Genomic DNA, 23,946 nt, shown 5'->3' on the forward strand with positions numbered 1-23,946 from the left:
TTTAACTCAGTTAATTGGTGGAAATCACAGCATTTCCTGTCAGTTTTAGGAATAGGGCTAATCATATTTGTTCTGTTGCTCATGATTCTCGCCTGTGCCAGACAGTGCTTTCAAAGAAAATTGCAAAGTGTAACAGCCATGGGACATGCAAATAATTGGGTGCTAGCAAAAGCACTTCAGTAATTTCCCCAAGTCAAAGAGCTTGGCTGGTAGTCAATGACGGGTAAGACTCTCAGAAGAGAGCAATCTAAGACAGGCACAGTCACCTTGACTAAAACAAAAAGGGGGAGGTGTTGGAAACTGAGGCACAGTGGCCTCTCAAGGAGAGATGTGCTGTCTCCATGCTAGTGCTGTCTCCATGGCTATGCTTGCAACCTAAGGAATGTAGTAATTAAGAGTCCCGGAAAATGGGATGAAGCTGTTAAAGGCTGAAAGAAAAGATGAGCACATACCTTTTGTAGTGAATGGAACACTTAGACTTTGTACCCTAAGATAAGATTTTTTAAAATTCCTTAGACTATGGGTAATGCTGATAGTTAATATGTGTTGCTCCTTAATGTCACATATGCTATGTTTGTGCTTATTGGCATGTAGGCTAGCTTTGCCTGCTTCTTGGCACATACACTGGGGCATATAAAGAGCCCCTTGTAAACAATAAAGTTGTCTGATGAGCTTGCGTCTTCAATGCTTTCAGATCCCCTGATCCCAATCTCTCTTTGTCTTTCATTCCCAGTACCCTTCGGGTCGGCAACTCTGTCAATTTAGATTATGAAGTCCCCATGTTTAAGTAAAGGTTCCAAAATTGAAAATTGTATAGAGGCCTGTATTAGTCAGATTCTCTAGGGAAACAAAACCAACAGACGATATCTGTAAATAGTTTGAGGTTTTATAAAATTGCCTCATGCAACCATGGCAATGCATAAGTCCAAATTCTTCAGGGCAGGCAGCAAACCAGGGGTTCCAGTGAAGGTCTTTGATGAACTCCCAGGAGATGCTAAAATAGAGATAGGACATGTCTTAAACCAGTAACACTTCCTTATTATATTTTCTAAAGAGTTTTTTTCAACATTATAGTTTCAACCACATACCCGACAATCTCCTGTGTTCACATGATACCCCTTAATCCTTTCCCCAATTCCATGGATCATCTGACCCATCTTCCCAACCCTAGCCCCCCTGAAGCCTGCAAAACCCAACCCAATAGTATCCCTATGCCCCTGTCTTATTCCTTCATTGCACAACTACGTACCTCCACTTTATCATAGATTTTGCCTGTGTGGGCACTGGCCCACAACCTTTCTCTCCCCCCATATTTTCTGTAAGCCTATCTTCCAGTCTCTAGCTCTCTGAGACAGCTTGATTTGCTTAATTCTTATCAGGAACATCATGTAGTATTTGTCCTTCAGTGCCTGGCTTGCTTCATCTCAGGGTTCATCCATGTTATCCCATGTGTTAGTACTGTATTCCTCCTTACAGCTGAGTAGTATTCCATTATATGTATATACCACATTTTGTTTATCCATTCATCTGTTGATGGGCATTTGGGTTGATTCAAACTTTTGGCAAATAGTGAATAATGCCACTATGAACACTGGTGTGCATGCATCAGTTTGTGTCCTTGTTTTCAGTTCTAGGTATATACCCAGCAGTGGAATTACTGGGTCATATGGCAAATCTATAGCTAGTTTTTTGAGTAACTACCAAACTGTCCTCCAGAATGGCTGGATCCTTCTACATTCCTACCAGCAGTGGATGAGGATTTCCATTCCTCCACATCCTCTCCAGCACTTATAGTCTTCTGTTTTTTAACAGCTGCTGGTCTAATGAGTGCAAGATGGTATCTCATTGTACTTTTGATTTGCATTTCTCTACCAGCTAGTGATGTTGAGCACCTTTTCATTTGCTTTTTAGCCATTTGTATTTCTTCTTTGGAGAAGTGTCTGTTCAAATCTCTTGCCCATTTTTAAAATGGGTTGTCTTTTTATTTTCAAGATACAGGATTTCTTTTTATATGCTTGATAGGGGCAACTGGCACAGGGTTCACCTGGGGCAGGCTTCTAGGGAGTATGTGAGTGCTTATTTTGCCATACTGTGTTATATCAGTCTGTGGAGACCAGCACAATTAGTGGGAAGGTGTTATACCCCCATCCTGGGTAGGTCTGACATTCTCAAACAGAGGGGAGGGTATCTCTTGAGAGCATGGGTGGCTCCCAATGGGGGAGGACAGACTAGTGTGTCAAGCTCTCAGCATTGGTGCAAGTATCTATGAATCTTGTCTTTCAAGCAGTGAGGCTTGGTTGTCACTGTGGGCCCCAATGGAAAGGGAGAGAGGAATAGAATGGATGGAAGAGGGGTTAACTGGTGGCAATGGAAGTACTCTGCACGATCCTGCAATGATGGATACAGGCCATGTTAAATTTCACCAAAAATTTATAAAAATGTATAGTTTAAAATGTAAACCATAATGAAGCCATGGTTAGCAGCTATGTATCAATATTTATACATCAGTTGCATCAAATGTGACATCCATGTGTAAAGAGATCAGTGCTAGGGAAGGAGAAAAAGGGTTTGATGTTGTGTATATGGGAGTCCTATATATTCTAAATGTGACTTTACTGTGATCTAAAACTTTTCTGAAAACATCATTTTAAAAAAGGATGCAGACACAGGAATAAATGGAAAAGATTGCCTTGCCACTGTACATACAGGGCAACACCTAATACAGTGATGAAAGGCAAAAAGTAAAAAAAAGTTTTGAATCACAGAGGGGTTCAACTATGGCAGAGGAGGAGCACTGATGTAGGATGTCATTTAAGGAGAATGCATGGGTGGGAGGGAGTTTTCCAGGGCATGCATATAAGTTATGAACATATGTTTGGATGTTTGTTGGGTATTGACATAGTGGGTAGAATTTCACATGATAACAGAGGGAGTGCTGCCCATTTTCATTGTTCTAAAGTGACCCTGCTGCTACATACTACTGGTATACAAGGTATCAAGAAGTACAAGAATGAAATGAAACCACTGTCTATGATCTGAGCTTCCTGTCACTCTGAAGTAGGTCCATATAGTTTTCTTGTTTATTTCTGTAGGTTAAAATAATATATTTTGCATGATTTCAATTACTTATAATTTTTGAAATTTGTCTTATGACTCAGAATATACTCTCTTCAAATACTTCAGACATTTTATTCTACAGTTCTTTGGTAGAGTGTTTTATAAATATCTTTTGGTTATGCTGTTGATTAGATACGTCAAGTCTTCTCTATATTTTTAATGACTTTCTGCTTACATTCTATTATTTTTTAGGGTGGGTTTTGAAATAGCCAAATAAAATTGTTGATTTTTCTGTTTTTCCATTCATTAGTAGCAATAGTTTTTCGTGGTTTGAATTAAACAATATATAGTCTTGATGAATTGAACTTTTTTTAATATTGAAATGTTGCTCTTTATCCCTTGTAATTTTCTTTGCTCCAAAATATTTTTCTAATGTTAACACAGTCATTCCAAATTTCTGCTTTTAGATCTTTACATGATAACCTGTGTTTATAAATGTAAAGTGGGTTTCTTATGGAAATAATATAATTGGTTCTGCTCTTTAAAATAAAACCAACCTCTTCCTTTTACCTGAATTTTACCACCAACCAATAAATTCCTCTAACAAAGTCCATAATTCTGCTGTCCCATTATACTTTGAAGGGACCACCTGCAATTTCCCCTGTCAGAGTCCTGATGAAGTTCTACCCTCCCCCACTTCAAGCCCACCTGCCCTCTGCCCCTCCCCCTTGTAGAATGTCTGAGTGCTCCGTTCTAGTCCTGTTGAGATTCAAACTTCTCTACCTTTTCCGTGGATTCCTGAGAATCTGTTGACAGTGGTTCACTCTAAGGGTGTAGAATTGAATCTTTGCTAGAGGTTGTCAGATAGCGGTGGTCAGTGTCCAAGTGTACTGAGGTGACTTCAAAATGTAAGCACTTAGGATAAGGTGGTGTGTTACCAGGGTCCCTGATAGTCTTCAAATCCATAGAAATTCAAATTTGGCCCATCTTCTTGGAAGAAGATTTGAGATGAATCTCGAGGAAGGAGAAATCACTGGACTACACCAAGAACCTCTCACCTGGAAATTGGTGGGGTAGGTTGGAAATCCAAGACTTAAAGTTGAGGAAGGGTTCTCCTTAGATATGTGAGAGGGCTACAATAGGTATGAGAAAGTTTGGATGCAGAAAGAGTTTCTCTCTAGAAAAAAAGCCACATAACAAGTGTATTAAATGGTAGCAGGTTTACGTTGTGTGGTAGTGTAGAGAGGCTTGTCTCCACCCTTTGTCATTACATCAGGCACCTGGGAACTTATTATTTTACTGGAAGAATATGACCTGGAGTAAATGAGATCCTATGGGGACAGTTAGAATCAATGGTCTAACGTAAAAAAACTTTTCAGTAGAGTTTATCGTGGCGAAGTCAGCAGAGAAATATCCTGTCTGTGAGGCAGCCTGGAAGTTACTCTAACTGTCCCAGCCCAGAGCCTCTAAGCCCCTACCAGTCCAGAGGCCTTTTGCTTTCACTCCTGGTGGATGTTTCCTTTCATTCAATGTTTCCAGGGCACTTGTGGTAACTTCAGCTAGTTTTAGAGATTGGGTTTACCTGGATTTTATGACTTTTTCTTTAACTGTGTAAACTCAGGTGTTCAACCAATTCATCTTCTCTAATTACTCATGGTGAACCCTCAGCTCTTTAAAGTTGAGGTGAAGATGTTGCTCATAGTCCATGAATAGTTCACATTCATGGAATAGATAGTGGCTCCTATTTGTTTTCAGTAAAACCCTCAATGACAGGTGGTTTCTTTCTGAAGAGGGGAAGAAGAGATACAATTAAGTATATGTTACTCTATCACTAATAGTACTAAAAGTAATAGTAGTATTGGTAACAGTCTGAAGGGACGATGCAGAACATAATCTTAAGAATTTTCCACCTTCATAACTCCCTTGTGCTGCCTAGAACTTACCCAAAAGAACATCCCTTATCTGCTCGTAAGCATGCTGAGGGATATTTTTTCCAAAGAATTCCTTGACACCAGCTCTTTGGTCAAGAGGCTGACTGAATGCCTTCACCAAATATTGAGTCTGGTGAATTTCTGGTAGTGATTTCCTCAGAGAGGGGCTGTCCTGATAGCACGTGCTTCTTTCTCCTTAGCACTCAGAGGTCTGGGAGCCTCACTGAATGGGAGCAAGTTCTCTTATGGGAAAACCTTGATCTGGAGTTCTAGAACCTAAAATCACTAGAGGGACAGGAGCTATTCTGAATTTCCTCCACCTATGTCCCTGCTCACGTTTTGAAATTCATAGCTCTGATTCTCTTGATGTATGCATGGCCATTCCAACGGAATGGCATGCCTGTTCCAGCACCACAAAGGAGAAACACATCTCTCAGTGAGAAGATGATTTATTGCAAATGCTCAAGCAAGGAACTGGGAGAATCTTCCCAAAACCAGTTCAAAGTGAGAATGGGAACTTGAATTTGTAGAGGGAAAAAACTAGGGGAGAGATGAAAAGAAAAGCAAGTGAAAAACAAGAAACAAGTGATGACTTTAGACCTTCCAGGGGTCTTGTGAGAAGGGTACCTGCAATTTTCCAGTCCTGTGTCATCTCAAGCACGTTAAACTCTTAATCACTCAGTTTTAGTGATTTATCAGTGACAGTTTAGATTCAGATATTGGTGCTTTTGATGCTATTCTCTGGTTTTGCCTTCAGTTGATATTTCACTCTTCTTGTTCCTGTAACCAGAACTGGGAAGATCTGGTTGATGTCCTCTTGGGAGCTAAGAAGAAAGAATAACTATTAAGATTGGATTAAGAGAAAACTATCTTAGTTATGCCTGGGTAGATCCAGAGCTGTGTAGGTGAAGAAATTTTTAATAAGCACTTTTTCCAGCTCTCAATTTCCCAATGAGTAAAGGACAGCTCCTGAGAGCCTCAAGAGTGTTGCCTTTGTGACCTCTAAATTCACCCATTTCCTTATCTCTACAGCATCTCCACTGCTGGGACAAGACAAGACCATGAACTCTTGAGTCTCCCTGTATCCTGGCACTGCCCTGCCAATCCCTTCACCCATTCCTGGCCCACCACTCCCACCTCCCTGGGGCAGCACCTACCCCCATCTTTCCTTCCTGGCAGCTCTCTGCTGCTGCCTGCTTTCCCCAGACCGCAGTTGGTGACAGGAAAGGGGGCCCTTGTCTCCACTGGGACTGGAGGTGAGAAGATCATTATTCAAATCAGAAAACTAGTGGGACCAGCAGAGACCCTCCTACTCAGCCCTTTGTCCTTCCTCAGATGCCCCACATTTCAAGTGACCCAAGGATCCTCTGTGGGGGTGCTCAGCATGCCCCTCCTGGGATCTTGAGGGCCTCTGCTCTAGAGCCCTTGGCCCCAGCCTCAGCTGTGAGGTGCACCCAGTCTGCTGAGGGAGGCTGGATCCCAGGCCTTCCTCCTCAAGCTCCACCATGAGCTGCCCAGTTGGCCCCCAGTATTCCTCCAGGGAATGCTTTCTTCAGGCCACAGGGGGCCTCCATGGATAGAGGTCCTCCCTCCACCCAGTCCAAGGATGACTCCTGTAAGCCCAAGAGTGTTTACCAGAACTTCCGATGTTGGCAGTAGTTCAAGTCCTTGGCCCGGAGGCACATTCACCCAAGCCCTGATGCTGAAGCTCTTTCCTGCTTTCTTGAGTGAGTGGCTTCTTCTTGGAGACACATTTGACTGCTTTGCACCATTCAGATACAGAGGACTAGGGGATGGATACCCCAGGTTAATGTCTCCAGAATTTCTTGACAGTAGGTCATGAGGACAGAAGATCTATTTCTGGCTTATGACTGAATTTCAGGTGTCTTATCTCAATTGATACCTCCCTCTATTGGGGGTCCAGCCATTCTCTACTTTGGTATCATTATCCTAGTAACCATTTATATAAAAAATAACAATCCAAGAGGTGTCCTGTCATCGAGTGAGGAGCCATGACTTGAATTGAAGTGTGACTACAAACACCACACTCTTCCCCTTGCACTCTACCTTCCAGCACAAGATTTGAGCATGTGTTGTCCCAAGAAAGCAAAATCCACAGAGATCAGGCAAATAACTCTAGTTTTGCCCCCAGAATTGTTCTGGGGAATTCCAGTTAGAACTGGGAGGTGGAAAACTGTAGAGTTGTGAAGTACTTGGCTCCAACTCGATTTGTAATCCTGGAGAGGTTACCTCACTTGGTAACCTTACCTGTAAGGGTTTATTCCATTTATTTCAGAGTATTGCTGAGATGCTTACATGAGCTAATAGACAAAGTATTCATAGACACAATTTCTCATGCTTTCCTACATTACATGATAACTAATTTTTTCCTTTTTATTGTAATTCTTACTTTAAAAATTTTTATATTATCATTTTAAGATTTTGAAAGGACAAGAAGAGCAAAAGAGCTCACAAAAGGCAAAATTATCCTAACTAAAGAGTGTGAATGAATGATTAGCAATGTGACCCAAGACCATGGGCTGTTGTGACTGTGAGACAGAAACCGTGATGATAATGTTTTCCTCTTTTCACACCGTGAACTGCCATCTATCTCTGCTCTGCACTGCCCCCAGTAAAATTATGTGTCAACCGCAATAGAGCCTATATCAAATAACAAGACACTTAATTTTTATTTACACAATGCTTTTCAATTTTTGACCTCCCAAAAATATCTCCTGCCCCAGGGAAGAATTCAAGGAAGTCCCCCAAATTTCCAGCTTAAGAGTCTTAATGATTCTCCCACATTCTTGAACACTCTTGGAGCAAACTTTCAAATGCAATCAGCAGCATGATCTTCTGTACCTTGAGGCAGCCCATGGCTGTCCATGGGCATGGGCTTTAACAACCCTTGGCTTTGCATATTAACTCCTCTTCATATTCTGATGCTCTGTTTTCCAAAGCACTAATCACCTAATAGTCGCCTGGGAAGTTGTTTACTTAGCTTTTGAGCCCTGGGAATAGGCCCAGAATCTCCTTGTAAAGTGCTCTCCCAGTTCATTCACTACACAATGCCATTGAAGATACAGAGGGAAGTCAGAGATTCCAAAACAATCATTTCATTGAGCTGGACTTTCAGAAATGAATCCTTGTATTGATATTCACTATTCAGTCAGGGATCGTACAAGGCAGATGCACTTAAAATCACAGGGTACACATAGAAAGGAGATCATGAAGGGGCAGATGGTGGATAGATGGGATGGGGTTCAGGTGATGTTGGCTGGGTAATATCAGGAAGGGGTAGGAGAAGGTGCATGTAGAATATTACTGACACGGGGAATTTTAGCCCAGTGCTTCGATCACTGGCCCGTCAGAAGCCTACCATGACCCTGGACGAGGGACTGCAGAGGGCCGTGCAGGAGTGGCGGCACACAAGCAACTTTGATTGGATGATCTACTACGAGATGGCAGCAAGGTGAGTCCAAGGATCCTTATTAATTTGCGAGGTTTTGTGCCTGCATGTGATTGGGGAGGATGAAGCCAGGCAGGAGTCTTGCTTTGTTGCTGGTCAATAGAAGGGATACTTAGAGGGGGTGTCAACTAGGTCACTATTCCCTGGATATTGAAGGACCAACTCCTCTGTGCAGTCACTTTCACCTTTAGTACTGGACAGTTTTTCACCTTTCTTTCATAGGATGCTCAACCCTTCTCTGACACTGGGTCTGCAGATGTCATGGAATTGAAGGTCTTGGGATGGGGTTGAGGGTAATTCCTACAGATCCTGATGGCATTAAGCCTCTAGGTTGTAGGTACTTTGCAGGGGTGACATGCTTTACAAGGCATGCTTCTGCCGGTCTGGGTGTCTGGGCGGCTGGAGCCTATTGGCATAGAACTTTGGGCCCACATCTCCTCATGAGATAATGTCCAAATGGCTCCCTGTCATTCCAGATGAGTTAGAGTTGGATGAGGTTGGTTAGGGGAAGCCAGGATCTCAGATATCCTGTGAACAATTTATTCAACTGCATGTTAAACTCTTGATGAAAACACAAAGCAATGAAAAAATAAAATAAAATAAAAAGGACAGCATTGGAAATTGAATCCCCTCCATAATGTTTCCTTCTACTTTCTTTCCAAGCATTTCTTCACCCTATGTCTTCATTCAGTTTACTGCTCCAAGGCTCTAGGATTCTTAGACCTGGGCACTGATCCCTCCTTTATTTATAATATTAACATCCCAGGTCCCAGCATGTGATTACTGTCAGCTCATCGGCATAGTTTTTGCTATGATATCCTTGACTTGGGGATGATGGCCACCTTTGTGATCCTTTCATGTACCACACTGACAAATTTAACTCAAGAACCTATATCAAGATTGTTGAAGCCCACTCGATCCTAGTTAAAAGAGTGTATAGTCAAGCAATTACAACTTGTAGACCCAATTTTGAAAATCTGCCAAGTACCAAATTGATTCATTTTGCTGTAGGTGAATGGATGATGTGGGGACCTCATGAAGTACCCCCAAACTGTGGTTGTACTGCCAGGAGTAAAATCCCTCTTGGAAAAGCACTTATCCAAGACCCTGATATCCCTCCCAAGACACTTAGTTTCCCCTATTGTTGTTGCTGATCTCTTTTTGTAGGCATCACAGTGGGCCAGGCCATCTTGTCAACATTGCCTGTGACTTCCTCCCATGCTAGGTTCAAGGAGTTTGAAATTGGAGAGGCAGATTCAGATGTTGGAGGAGAGGAATGGTTTCCAGTGCCCTCCACCTCCAGCCCCTCCAAATCTTCATCCACAGGTGCCCCCAGGCACTATGGAAGGCCAGAAGCCAGGTATGGCTCGTCACATTCCAACAGAAGACTAGGTGCAAAGGCGACTGAGAGAAGGCAATAGGACTCATGAGCTACATTCCTTTCAAGATTTGCCTTCTGTATTTCCAAAGGAGAAACCCATCAAGAACCTAGTTTCTCAGTTACCCTTTGTCATGGGCTAGGTCAATTTTGTCAGCTGTCATAACTGCACTCCCATCTTCACTGTCAAAAGGGACATATTTATATAATATTCCTGATGATGAGGGGATGGATGAAGGGATAGCTTTGAATATCACAAGTTCCTCTTTTTCTTGAAGAGAAACTTTCTCTAAGACCATTCATCTTTTAAATTTTATCCTATGAATGTTCATGTAGTTTCAGATTAGCCTGAACCAAGTGGAAGCATTTTCTATCCCTCAAATATTACTCTAACTGATATATGGTTGGAAAGTAAAAGCTGGAGATTCATTCCACTTTTACTTCTTGACCTCTGTCCCTAAATTTAGTGTCCAATCCAAAAAAGTCAGGGCCTAAAGCCAAGGTTTCCAGCCAGAGGGAACGCAGACAGCAGCGGGCTCTGAAGACAAAGGCCCCCAAGGAGATCCTACCCGAAGCTGTAAAAGAGTACATTGACCTCATGGATGGGCTGGTAGGGCCTTTGCACTCAGCCTCTGAGGGGGAAGATGGAGAATGGGAAGAGGAAGAACATGGACAGCAGGAATGTGATGGAATCTATGCAGACCCGGATCTCCTCAACTACATCCACCAGCTGTGTGCAGAGGAAGACTTCAACACCAAGGTGGGTGGATTTTAGGTGAGGTGTCTAGCAGAGTCCTTACTTTTACCACTGTCAGCATGTTCGGGTCTGTGCTTCTCTCCCAGTCTGTTGAAACTTGGGTCTATTCCTTATCTCCTGAGCAGTGTGCAGTGGGTACATGTATGTGTTTTTGAGTCTTTGTGTGTGTGTGCATGTGTGATTGTCTCTATGTGTACCTGGTGGAGGTCATGATCCCAAACATCCACAGATTGCAGATTGAGGTGCAGTGTCAATGCTTTCCCTCCTGCTTCCAAAACAAACAGGTGGCTCCTTCTCAAGTGTGCTCAATCCCTTTATTACTGTTCCCAGGTGGAAGCTGTCATTCATCCTCGATTCCTAGCAGAGTTCCTTTCCCCAGGAGCACATGTAGACTTCTTGTCCTTAACAGAGGAGCTGCAGCAAGAGGAAGGACTCATGCCCACCCAGGTAAACCGAGGATGGGAGGGGCTCACAACATGTAATCCACATGACCTTGTCTAACCTACTTTTCTTGGGTGGCATGGCTTCTGGAGAAAAATAGCAGAAGGTGTGCAGGCAAATGGACAACCAGTAGGGAGGAAATTATGGAGAGGTACAGGCTGGGTGTGGTTAGGACTGAAAGTCTGGGAACAATGCATAGGAAGATGGGCAGAATAAGCTATAATATATGTCTACAAAACCTACCTGCCTTCTGCTCGAGTGCAGTCATCTTCACCACACACTCAGCCACCTCATGTGAGAAACATCTGCAGTCATTAATTGTCTATTTCCTTGACAACAGCTGGTTGAGAAGCATCTGCTGTCCTTGAAAGATGTAGAGGGTATGGAAGCACCTCCAAAGTATGATATACCTGAATTGGACACAGTTCCTTCCACATGCACGTACAGCAATGGTGCAGAGAGTAAAGCTGATCATGGCCAACTTCCGGGGATTCAAGTCAGTACTGACTCCCTACATTGGGATGGCAGAGCAGACAACAGCCTGGACCTCCCTAAGGACATTGCTGTCTCTTCAAGGAGTCAAGATGATCCACAAATCATAAAGAAACAAATGTCTTATCATCACCAACACCAAAGACACTCTTCCCTTAGATTCGGAAGCAGAGATGAGGTGGTCTGCAAGAAACCTTTCCTAGAAGTACCAAATCCAAGCCCGCAGATGGGTCCAATGAAGAGGAGGATGAGGCGCTCCCCAGCCTTGCATTCCTCTTGAAACCGCCATATCAACTGCTGCCATCGGGACTTGTCAAGAGTCCCCTCACTCACTCAGGCCATCACACCTCTGGAATCAAGAAAGCACGTGGATTATCCCTGTCTATATCATCTCTGAAAAGAGGTCACAATCAAACTCCTTATCCTGATATCAAGTCTCCAGACACAGCTTTAGTTGAAGGTCCATCTTCTGTTGGAAGAAAATCCCACCTCATAGCTGACTTTGGGGCTTCTCAGAGGCAAATGTTGGTGCTGGGTGCCAGTCAATCCTCTCACTCACAAAAAAGAAGGTGTGACCAACTTTTGGATCCTAGAAAGAAGCCCTGATGTGGAGAGTAGGGAGCAGGGGGCCAAACTCTCCACATAACAGACCTTCCATTGTGGACCCCCACAGTAGATTTCCTCTTGCTTTAACCAAATGACTCTACATGCTGCTTCCTGGTCCTACTGTTATTCCTTGGCATTTCTAGAGACTATGGGGAGGACAGTGAGGGCCTTCAAAGACTTTCCAATATGACTATGATACCCTTGGTAGGGGAGGAGGAGTGGGAGTTTTGGGAGTTTTATAGAAATTTTATATAAAGTTAGTTTTTATTTAAAATGCTCTTAGTTCTGCATTATTGTATATGTCCAACATTGCTGTTTCAGGGATGGCAGGATGTTGAAGGTGGAGGAAAATGGATGGCTGCAGTCTTGGTGGATCCACAGGTGACTGACCTAGTTCTGCCCTCCCGCTTCAGTCTATATTCTTTGAGCCTGCTCCTGGGAAAAGAGAAATTTCATGGTCTTCCTGTTTAGTGACAAGTCCCCATTGGTCTTTCCTTATGCCTTCTCACAAGCCCTGGCTCCATTGTAGGTGGTCATCAGTGGATGGTCATCAGCAAATTATCTGTATCTCCTAATACTTTCCTCATGGAAAGTTGCTCTTCTACTTTTTCAGTTTCTGGAATATCAGCTAATTTTCTATAATTGATATGTAAGTCAACACCTTCCCCAAGCGTTCTTGTGCTTTCCTTACCTAAAGGATGTAGACATTGGCGCTTCCATGGTCCTCAGCACATGCAGGCCATGTGTTGTGTGGTTGGTTTGAGTAGACATCCCCAAGTCTGCTTCCCAGGGGCATGAATCTGTGTATATCCACCTCTATGGAGGAGAGAGCACATTAAGACTCAGGATTACTGAATGTGTTATTTGAGTTGGCCTATTTCTTAATGCTAATAAGGACAGAAAAAGAATGTGGGGTAAAAGAAGATTCACAAGTCCCTCAAAATGTATTTGTATGCAATATGATATAGGGACAGAGGATATGAAGTCGCTTTGTGTATTTTGGTGCAAGAATGAGTCTTGTCCAAGTAGCTGGGGAGAGATTCATTTTGTGGCCAAGATGACTGACATCAGGAACCTTTGGGCTCTTCCAAGGATCACTCCACAAGCACTGCTCCCTCTCCTCCCCAAATAATGACTGAAATTTTTATATGGAACACAGAAAATTACAGTCATGTCTAAAATTGTTTCTTTCCAATGAAAGTCAAACCAACTTCATTGTAAAAAAAGAAACAGAAAAATAAATGGTTTGATTTGTTTAGCATGCCTTGGGCTGCCCTGCATGTCCAGGGTATATTTAAGCTGGGAGGAAGGTGGAGAAGGGCTGAGGCACTCAATCACCCCCCTACCTTGGCTCTTGTCCAGGCCCATGGTTAGAGCAGTTAGACAGCCTGGGGATGTGGGATTTAGTGGCTAGGATTTGATTCTGGGGGGTGTGGAGAGTTTAGTTGAGCACTGGGTGGACATGTTCTGGACCTGAATTAAGCGGTAAGTGTCCTATGAGGATACAATCAGGAAAATAAACCTGATGCGGTCACCCCACGGGCTGAAGTGTGGTTTGCTGGCCTGGCGGGGGAGCGGCTGCGGCAGGCCAAGCCGCTGCCCCCATAATAGGGTGGCTGGTCGGACACACCGCCACCCCTGAAGGAAGCTCGGCATGGGCGCAGAGTGCCCTCGGGTCTCCCCTTCTCGGCAGCCATGCTTCCGCGGCCGCCCCTCCTCCCGGATGGTGCCACACGATGCCTGTGGGGCGGCACCCTTCTTCTTCTTTCTCCCTGCACAGGCGCAGGGCGGAAAATTCCAGTCTGCCCTTTTCCCCTCCCCCGACAGCAGCAACAGCCAGGCGTGGGCAGGAAACTCAAGTCTGCCCTCCACCCCAGCAACAGCAGCCACCAATCCCTAAACCCTGCCCCTTCCCCCAGCAACAGCGACAGCCAATCCCTAACCACCACCCCTCCCCCATCCAGTACCACCCACTGACCTTTCGACGGCAACCAATCAGAACAGGGCGTGGCTTCGACCAATCAGCCTTCCCCAGCCCCTATAAAACTGTTGCCTCTCCCTCAATAAAGTGGACTTGCGTGTTTACCTTGTCTCCGCGGTAGTTCTTCTGCCGTGCGCCCTCCAGTCCTAAGAGCCCCCGACAAGGGCCTGGCCTCCCTTGTCCCCAGTTCGTCGCCTGCTTCTCCGGGCGACCCCTTCGTCGCCGGCTTCTCCGGGCGACCCCTTCATCGCCGGCTTCTCCGGGCGACCCCGTCAGCCGAACCACGCAACCCCTTGTGAGACCGATCCCTCGTCTGCTGCCGGACCAACCCCTCGTCCCAAGTGGGACCGACCCCTCGTCCCAAGCGGGACCGACCCCTCGTCCAGAGCTGGACCGACCCCTCGTCCGCAGCCAGACCCCACCTCTACCGACCGAGGAAGCCGTCGCACCTGAGATCAAGGAGATAACGGTGCACACCTCTCTGTACTGAAAGTTTTTTTGTCACCCTCCAATCTCTAATTAACCTCTCAAATTGAGGTGTCCATGGTCCAGTCTCTCGACTCATCCTGTCAGCCCTGACAGACTCTGAGATTCCCTGACACACACCCTTGTTCTTGGCCAGTGCTGCCTTCTCTAAGTTCTAGTTCTGATTCCTCCCCCCATTGACTTTGTGGTTTCAGACAATCCATGACTCCCAGGGTGTGTCCTCTGGGACAGCTCAGCACACAGCTGGGGTTGCATTGCAGGGTGATGTCCCATCACATAGGCAAAATGGTGATAAGGCTGCCCTTTTGCCAAGGGTTCCTGGCACCCATTCTTGCTGCTGGCAAAGAGCTTGGGATAGAAACAGTCACATTTCAGGACCCTCTCCTCTTGTCATCTTCACATATTACCCACAATTCTGCCCACAATTTCTCCTTCACCTCTACTTCTTTTTCCAAAGAGAGCAGTATCCAGGGGCTGTCTGCCCTCTACTGTCCTTTCTGTAATGGAATTTTATACTTGGCCATGCTTTCCCCAGCTGATGCCCTCTCTCTGTTCCAAGCTGGACCTCACCAAAGTGTTGTGGGACTCATAGGCTGTATGTCACAGAGGCAGTATAAGGGCTGGGCACCAAGCAACAAATGTCTAAAAGATTCCTAAGCGCCATGTCATGCAGGCTCCACTTGGGTAGAGCATCCTCATCATGTGTTCCCATACTTCTTCTTCCTGGTGTTTAAATCAGTGACCACATCAGTCATTAATTGATAATATATTGAGGGAACAAAAGAGCCCTTGCTCCACCATTCACTGCTGTATGACTTTGGGAAAGTCACCAAGTCCTTTCCACTCCAAGTTCTTTATTGGAAAATGGATGTAACATAGTTCAGCTCAGGATGTTTGAACTAGTAAATGAATCCTGCTTGTAAGAAACTAGTTCAACTCTCCTGTGGTCTCTCTTCTCAGTCAGGGACAGAATTCATCATCACATTTAGTCCAGGGCTTTTTGGCTTTGCTCTCATGTTTTTACATACCTGGGTGTCATCTCCATCTCCCATCTTGTTTTGGTTGAACAGTTGACAGCAGGTGGGAAATTCTGGTGTTGTTCAAACACTGTTCCATGCCCAATCCCTAAAATGTGTCCCTGAGCCTGCAGAGTGAGAACTGCCTGAAGGGCCATCCTGCCTGAACTTCCTCATTGACCACCATCTGACAACCATGTGCCAAAGCCCACCAGAAGAGTTGGCACGTACTAGGCTTTCATTCCACTAAATTATTACTTCTTCTCCTGGTTTCTATCTCTTCTTTGGGAACATACTGAAGGGCAGAGTTTGTGACTTGAAGTGTTGAATATTCTCCCAAGATGGCCAGCAATGGAGGAAGCCTTTGGAGGAGAAGTCCAACTTGCTGCCCTCATGTCTGCTTGACGTTTACAAATTCACACACACCCCAACTACACATCTTCACACACACACATTCCACTGTCCACAGCCACCTCACTGTACACTATCAATGTCCTCCCCAGGGTTTATATTTCATAGTAAACAACGCTTGCAATTGTTCACTCCAGAGTTGTATGTAAATATACAGGTATAGAACTCAATTTTTTTCACTCAGGATAAAGTCCTTAAGTTACATCCAAACTATTGCATACATCAATAGTGTGCTCCTTTTTTTAAGAATCCAATTACATATGTTGAAAGATAGGTACCAGCCATGGTTCCATTATGGTTTACATTATGGTTTACATTTTAGGCTATAAACGCTTTATAAATTTTTGGTGATATCTAACATGGCCTGTATCCATCATTTGAGGATCATGCAGAACACTTCCCTTGCCCCCAAGTGATCCCCTCTCCCAATTACTCTATTCTTCACTCCCCCTGCCCTCAGGGCCCACACTGACACCCAAGCTTCACTTCTTGAAGGACAAGATTTGTAGATACTTGCAAGAATGCTGAGGGCTTGACACACTGGTCTGTCCTCCCCCACTGGGAGCCACCTATGCTCGAGAGACACCCTCCCCTCTGTGGGAGAATATCAGGTCTCCCCCGTATGCGGTCATAACACCTTCCCACTCATTGTATGGGTCTACACACACTTATATAACACACTATGACATGATGAGCACTTGCACACTCCCTAGAAGCCTGACCCAGGTGCACCCTGTGCCAGAAGATGTATCAAACACCTTAAACCAGTAACCCTTCCTTATTATATTTTCTAAAGAGGTTTCTCATGATTACAGTTTCAACCACTACCTGACAATCTCTTCTGTTCTCCTGCTCCGCCCAACCCTCCCCCCAATTCCTTGGACCATCTGACCCATCCTCACCTAAAGCATCCAAAGCCAGACCCGGTAGTGTCCCTATGCCCCTGTTGTATCCCTTCATGCACAATTACTTACCTCTAATTTATCATAGGTTTCCCCCATGTGGGTGTCAACTCACAACCTTTCTCTCACCAACTATTTTCTGTAAGCCTGTCTTCCAGTCTCTAACTCTCTGAGACAGTTTGATTTGCTTAATTCATAACAGAGAGGTATTGTACTATATTCTACTACAGAATTATTGTGACTCTAGCAATGGAAATTATATCATTGATGTGGAGACAGTGGCCATGGGAGTTGCTGAAGGCAGGGAGAGGGAAAAAGAGGTGTGATACTGGGGCATTTTGGGGACTTGGAGCTGTCCTTGATGATTTTGCAGGGACAGATGCAGGAAATTATATATCCTGTCAAAACCCAATGAATGGACTGGGAGAGAGTGTAAACTACAATATAAACTATAATCCATGCTGTGTAGCAGTGCTCCAAAATGTACTCATCAACTACAATGAGTGTACCACATTAATGAAAGATGTTGTCAATGTGGGACGAGTGGGGGTTGTGGGGAATGGGGTATGTGGGAACCTATTTTTTAATGTAACATTTTGTGTGATCTATGTATCTTCAAAAAAACTTTAAAAAAAGAAACCATATTTGTGGAGCACATGCAGAGTGATGAAGTAGAGAACGTTTAAACTTAAGATAAATGAGCAAGTTCAAATATTCTGAAGGCTGTCATACAAAAAAGTGTGAGTTTGGCTATTCAGTATTTTTTTAAAAGGCAGAATTTAAACTAAGGAATAAATATTAGCAAACAACAGGAGGCAGGATAGTTGTACAAGCATATCACTGATCTAATAGTTTCTTTTCCAATATCATGCACTTTGCACTTACTTTTCCCGTCTGCTGAAGGAAGGAGTAACTTAACACTTCTCCTAGACATCTGCATGCTGGTCCATGCAGAGTGCTTATGCCCTCAAGGAGTGCCTTGCCACACAGAGTTGTCTCCCGCATAGGGGAGCCCCATGCACAAGGAGTGTATCCCATTAGTAGAGCCGCCAAGTGCGAAAGAAAGTTCAGCCTGCTCAGGAATGGTGCTGCAGATATGGAGAGCTGATGCAGCAAGACGACACAACAACAACAAATAAGAAACACAGATTCCTGTGCCGCTGACAACAACAAAAGGGGAGATAAAGAAGAATACGCAGCAAATGGACACAGAAAACAGAGAACAGACACTTGGGGTGGGGGTCAAGGAGAGAGAAATAAATAAAATAAATCTTAATTTTTTTCTTTTACATCCAAGTCATCTATTGCCAACAGAGAATGCATTCACAGCATCAGAAAAAAGTCTAAAGCTAACAAACTGTTTGTGGTCATTTGAGACTGCATGTACCCCAGAAAATCATGTTCTTAAAGCTGTCCATTCCTGTGGGTGTGAACTTACAGAGGGTGGGCCCTTTTGATCAGGTTACTTCAGTTAAGGTGTGGCCCAGGCTGTTTCTTAATCCTCTTAATGGAGTCCTTTATAAATGGGGTGAATACACTGAGAGAAATAAAGAGAAAGACCAAGAAGCTAAGAGAGAAAGACAGAAGCAAGAAGCTGAAGCAATTAAAACCAGAGAAAAAGGAAAGCCCAGCACATACCACCATTGCCTTGCTATGTGACAAAAGAAGCAAGATCACTGGCAGCTGGTCTTTAGGGACATTCTCTCAGCTGATGGCACATTGATTTGGACATTTTTCTCAGTCTCAAATCTCTAAGCTTGTAAGATAATAAATTTTCATTGTAAGATCTAGTCCATTTCTGGTATGTTGCATTGTGGTAGCTTAGCAGACTAAAATACTGTTCCCTCAGCTATGTTTTAGTATTTCACATCAATAATTCTCAGGAGGTGGGAAGACATAGAGAGCATATTCTCCAAAGAGGAGGAGTCAAATACCCAGCAATTGTCAAATACCCAGCAATTGTGCATTTCCTCAATTTCTGAATGAATCACTACAGCTATCAATCAATGGTATAGATGGGATTGACATGTGTGTTTTGGGAAAAGAGGAGGAGTCAAATACCCAGCAATTGTCAAATACCCAGCAATTGTGCATTTCCTCAATTTCTAAATGAATCACTACAACTATCAATCAATGGTATAGATGGGATTGACATGTGTGTTTTGGGAAAAGAGCAAGGAAAACACAGCTGACCACCAATGCTCTACATTAAACAGGAGAGCTATATTTTAAGTCAAAAGGAAATACAAACTAACCACATAACACCAATGTGGCCCATCCAAATGGTTAAATAATACAAAGCGAGAATTGTTTCAAAATATTCAGCATACTTTTTAAGGAATATATATATATATATATATATATATAATATTATATATAATATAATATTATATATATAATATACTTCATGTTATATATGTACTTTATCACATACTTAGGAAGGAAGGCTGAAGTGTATAATGCACCCAGTAAATTGAAAATAAAAGTTTTACATTTTTTTATTTGTTAGTATTCAGGACTCTGAAGGTGGATCTTGAGGTCAGAATGCCCCATCAGTTTTCAAGGAAAGCCATGGTGTTGGTCACTCTGATGACCTGCTGTGCATTGGGGATTGGTGGGCCTGGGGCAGCTCTGGTAAGAGAATAAACCTGTTAAAGGAAACATTCAAGGTCCCTGCCACTGGCTTTTTGAGTATAACTCTTTTGTGGTGGAGTCAGCTTACAATCGGTGTTACAATATCCCTTTCACAGCCTCTTCACCATGAAGGCTGACAAAAGCTGCAAAGCCACTGGCAATTACAAAAGGATAGGCAAAGTCATTGGCAATGACACAAGTGTCCTCTTTGCATCTCTTCATATCTCCATGATTAGCTGAACCATCTCAGAACACAGGTAGGTATTGATGGTCATAGGATCCCAGGAAAATACCTCCACAAGATTCTCTGTCCTACTGATCAAACTACCACAAGTTCAGAACGGGCAGATTTTATAGCAGGTTGCATTCTACCAAAGAGCGCTTGCATTATGCATGTCATTATGGAGCAGATATAAAGCTACAAGCTGACTGCATAGGGGTGTAGCAATTCCTTCAGGAGCCTTGAGTCTCTGGTTCTTGTCCTGATCTACTGCATATTCAAAGGAGTGAAGTTCATCTCATCCAGAGAGCTTGGACTTATGCACACACTAGACACGAGAGGGTGGGAAGTCCTGGGGATATCCTAAAATTCTGCTTATCACAGGTTCCCATAGAATTCTTGTCCATATGGGGTGGACACTTCCTTCTCAAGGAAGGTATTGGGGACTGAATCATGTGCCCTACAAATGGCAACTTCAGGTCCAAACCCCTGGTCCCATGGGTGTGGACCCTTTTGTAATTAAGATATTTGAAGATGGTATGAATAAAGGTATGCCCAAATGGAATACAAAGTGAATGTGAGTGGGACTTATTCCAAAATAGCTGAATGCCTTAAAAGCAAAGGAAAATGGACACAGAAGAAGTAGCCATGGTCAACAGCCAGAAGCTGCAAGTCAGTTGAACTCAGAAAACAAAAGGGAAGGTGATGTGCTTTGCATTGTCATGTGACAGATAAGCCAAGGACCAAGGGTCCCTGGCAGCCTGCCTCAGAAGGCAAAAGTCTTTAAGGGAGAGCATCACCTTGCTAACATCTCAATTTTTGACTTCTAGCCTGAGATCCATGATCCAGTAAGTTTCCATTGCTGAAGCCATTCCATTGAATGATATTTTCTTAGTAGCTGGGAAACTAAAATTGCAGTATTTTTCAAATATGTGACCACAACTTGGATCTCTTCCCAAAACTAGTTCAACCCTCTTCAAATATCTTCTCTTCCTTCAGATATTATACCACTGAAAATCTTCCAAATTATACTTACTATAATTATACTTAAATTATACTTAGTATAATTTTACTTAGACCACACTCTTACAAAATTTATTACATTTCACATCAAGTCAATGTGTTTGTGATACATGACCTATGGGAGTCCTGTGTCATGTTATGCATATTTGTTTTTTAAGTCCACAAATTTACTATACACTTATTGTTTATGTATGTTCATGTAGGAATGATATACTTCAATAAATTGTTTTAAAAATGGAAAAATAAAGAGAGTTCCACAGTCCCATTCTCTTCTTTGGAAGCTCTATAGAGAGTCAGGATCAATCAGGGGTCACCAGTGACACAGAAATATATATACAGGAAGAGATTCCTTTTAAGGAATTGATTCCTTTGATTGAAGGAAGGTGAAAAGCTTGGAAATTCCAGTATAAGGGTAGTTGAAATCTTCTGTCTGTATTCCTTATGCTGGAACTAGAGGAGGCAGTGGAAGGTGTAGTCTTGTGGAAGTACTCCTTATGATACATGGAATACCCACTTCTCCCTTCTGAGACCTCTCACTGTTTGCATTAGTCCAAATCACGTTGTTCATTGTAACTTTCTTTGCTTAGAGTCAAATCATTTTAGTCACTAATCCCATCTATGAAGTAACTTTGTAGGGACAACTAGGACAGCTTTTGACAAACAACTGAACACACAAATTAGACATGTTGACACATAAAACTAATCATAACGGTCTATCCATTGCCAATTGGACACCCACTGACATCTCAGATAAACTATACTTTATCTCCAAATAAAGACAATAACAAAATCACATTTCCATCTGACATGATACAACTATCCTGTGTACTACTGAAAGTTCACTAATGTTTCCTCAAAATAGGATGCAAGCACTTGGGTAACCAATATTCACTCTTACCCTTGCTATCCTGTAACATAAATACTATGACGCAAAGTTAATACAACTAATCTTATATGGGGTTAGGAGAGGGATGAAAAGAAAGACGTTTGCTTTATACACATATTCATATGCAAAAATGCTTCTAACAAAATAAATATTAATAGCAATTATAGTCCTCGTTGTGGCAAATGGTCACATGATCATAACTGGTAATTGCAACCATCTACTTCTATTACACATGCATAATCATTTCCCCTCAACAAACAAAGTAGCTGGTTATGGTTCTTTCCCTAGTGCAGTAACCCATACCATTTTAATGGATGATATGGGCTATTAGTAGTCCTGTGCAAATTGATTATTAGAGTTCTCCTTTGACTTTAATCACAGGAAATGGAAATACAAGTAGATACCCTAAGGAATATCCTGTATTCTGGAATTCTCTTCCTTACTTACATTTTGAAGTAGCAGTCTAATTTCCCCATGTAATCAGGATCAATAACCTCAGCTAGTACATTCAATCCTGTCTTTGCTTGTTGATTCAGAGGCATGAGGAAACCAAAGTGGTCCACAGCAATTTTGACTTCCAGTTCAATGAAATCATTTTTTCTCTTTTCTGGAGGAAAAGCATAAGTTTTGGTGATAAGAAGCAAAACACTTGGTAGAGGATCACTAGTGAGTTTTCTCTATTGCCATCCCTTGATTTCTGGACTCACAAATCACAGCTTTGGGAGAAGCAGAACCATATATTAGACTGTAATTGAGTGTATATACAGCTTCCGGGAGGACATTTATCTAGACCTGCAAGGTATGGCCACCCAGCTAACCCCATAATTGAATCTTCCAAAGGTCATTCCACTGATGTGTCAATTCAGCTGCTCCAGTATGAAAATGGAAGATGAGGGAATTCCATTAGCATATGCCCAGTACTGCATTTCATTAACCATGAAGCGGGTTCCATGAACAGAAGCAAAGCTGTGTGGAATATCAAGATGAAGGATAAGATGTTCTGTAAGTCCACAGATGGTAGTTTTGTCACGGTTAATGTTTTCAGGGAAGAAAAATTCATATTCAGAATAAATGGAGAGCTGTGTCTATTTGAATAGGCATTGGTCTGATTGATACATTCGATAAAGTGGCCAGATCCTTAAAAGTGTAATCTGCAAAGGCATGCCTTAGATTCAAAGGAAGAAAAAGGTGGAAAGTAAAAGGATGAAAAAGGATTATCATGTGACAGCAATCATAAAAGAGGTGGAGTGTCTCTTGCTTTCCAATATACTAAGTGAAAAGTTTAAATATTGTGAAGGCTAGGAAAGGTTATGTTCTTGAACTCATCCATTCCCATGAGTGTGGGGCCATTTGATTGAGCTACATCAGTGCAGCATGACCCAGGTTGGGTCTCGACCCGTTTGTTGGGTCTTATTTAAACTGAGAACTGAAAGAAGAGCTACTCAGAAAAAGAGCCTCCACTTTGACCATGCCATCTGAGAGAGAAGACTTCAGGAATGGCAGTGATTAGCTGCCATCTTGACTTGCCACGTGGCAAGACTCCAGGATCTGCCAGCAGATGACATTTGTTGAGGAAATATCTCTGCTGGTGCCTTGATTTGGACATTTCAAGTCCCTTTGTAAAAACTAACCCATTCCTGGTAACTTTGCATTGGCAGATTTAGCAAACTAAGGCAGTATGCTTTAAGGCAATAAATGTTATGAAGACAAAGAGAAATACTTCATAATGATTAAAATGTTATTATATCTTAAAGACATGACAATTATAAAATATGTTCATGCCTAACAACGGACACTTCAAATGCCTGAAGAAATAACCTGAGAGATTTGAAAGGAGAAAGAGATCATTGAACAGTCATAGTCTAAGTTTTCCATACCCACTCCCAATAATTGATAGAACTACTAGACATGAATTCAGCAAGGTATAGAAGATTTGTGCAACATTATCAACCAACTCTATCTAATTGATGTGAACAAAACATTCCATCCATTGGCAGCAGTACACACACTCTTTTCAAGTTCACAGGAAATGTTCTCCAGAATAGAAACTCTGCTGTTCAAATGGAAAAAACAACAAAGCAAAGTCTGTATAACTTTAAAATTATGCAAAGTATTTTCTCCAATTGCAATGGAATGAAATTAGAATCAACAATTGAAAGGGGTCCGGAAAACCTCCCAATATTTGGAAGCTAGTTAATGACCATTGGAATAACCCATGGGTCACTGAAGACATTACAGGGAAATTGCTAAATACCT

The 23,946-nt window shown here is 42.8% G+C and overlaps 1 long non-coding RNA gene across 4 annotated transcripts in view; it reads right to left on the minus strand.

The window, feature by feature from the left end:
• Positions 1–807: 807 nt before the first annotated feature.
• LOC111759466 (uncharacterized) overlaps positions 808–23,946 on the minus strand; it is a 51,664-nt gene continuing 28,525 nt past the window's right edge. The window contains exons 1-5 of one of the 4 annotated variants that reach the window (XR_009184627.2): positions 22,138–22,308; positions 12,823–12,947; positions 5,616–5,812; positions 3,841–4,841; positions 808–994 (exon numbers count right to left, since the gene is read on the minus strand). This is a non-coding gene — a long non-coding RNA (uncharacterized lncRNA). Of the gene's footprint in view, positions 995–3,840; positions 4,842–5,615; positions 5,813–12,822; positions 12,948–13,761; positions 13,904–22,137; positions 22,309–23,946 lie in introns of those variants that run through there. The other 3 variants (XR_011648169.1, XR_009184626.2, XR_009184624.2) reach the window with 3 other exon arrangements.

Source organism: Dasypus novemcinctus, unplaced genomic scaffold, assembly GCF_030445035.2.
Source record: "Dasypus novemcinctus isolate mDasNov1 unplaced genomic scaffold, mDasNov1.1.hap2 H_1, whole genome shotgun sequence".
NCBI lineage: Eukaryota > Metazoa > Chordata > Mammalia > Cingulata > Dasypodidae > Dasypus > Dasypus novemcinctus.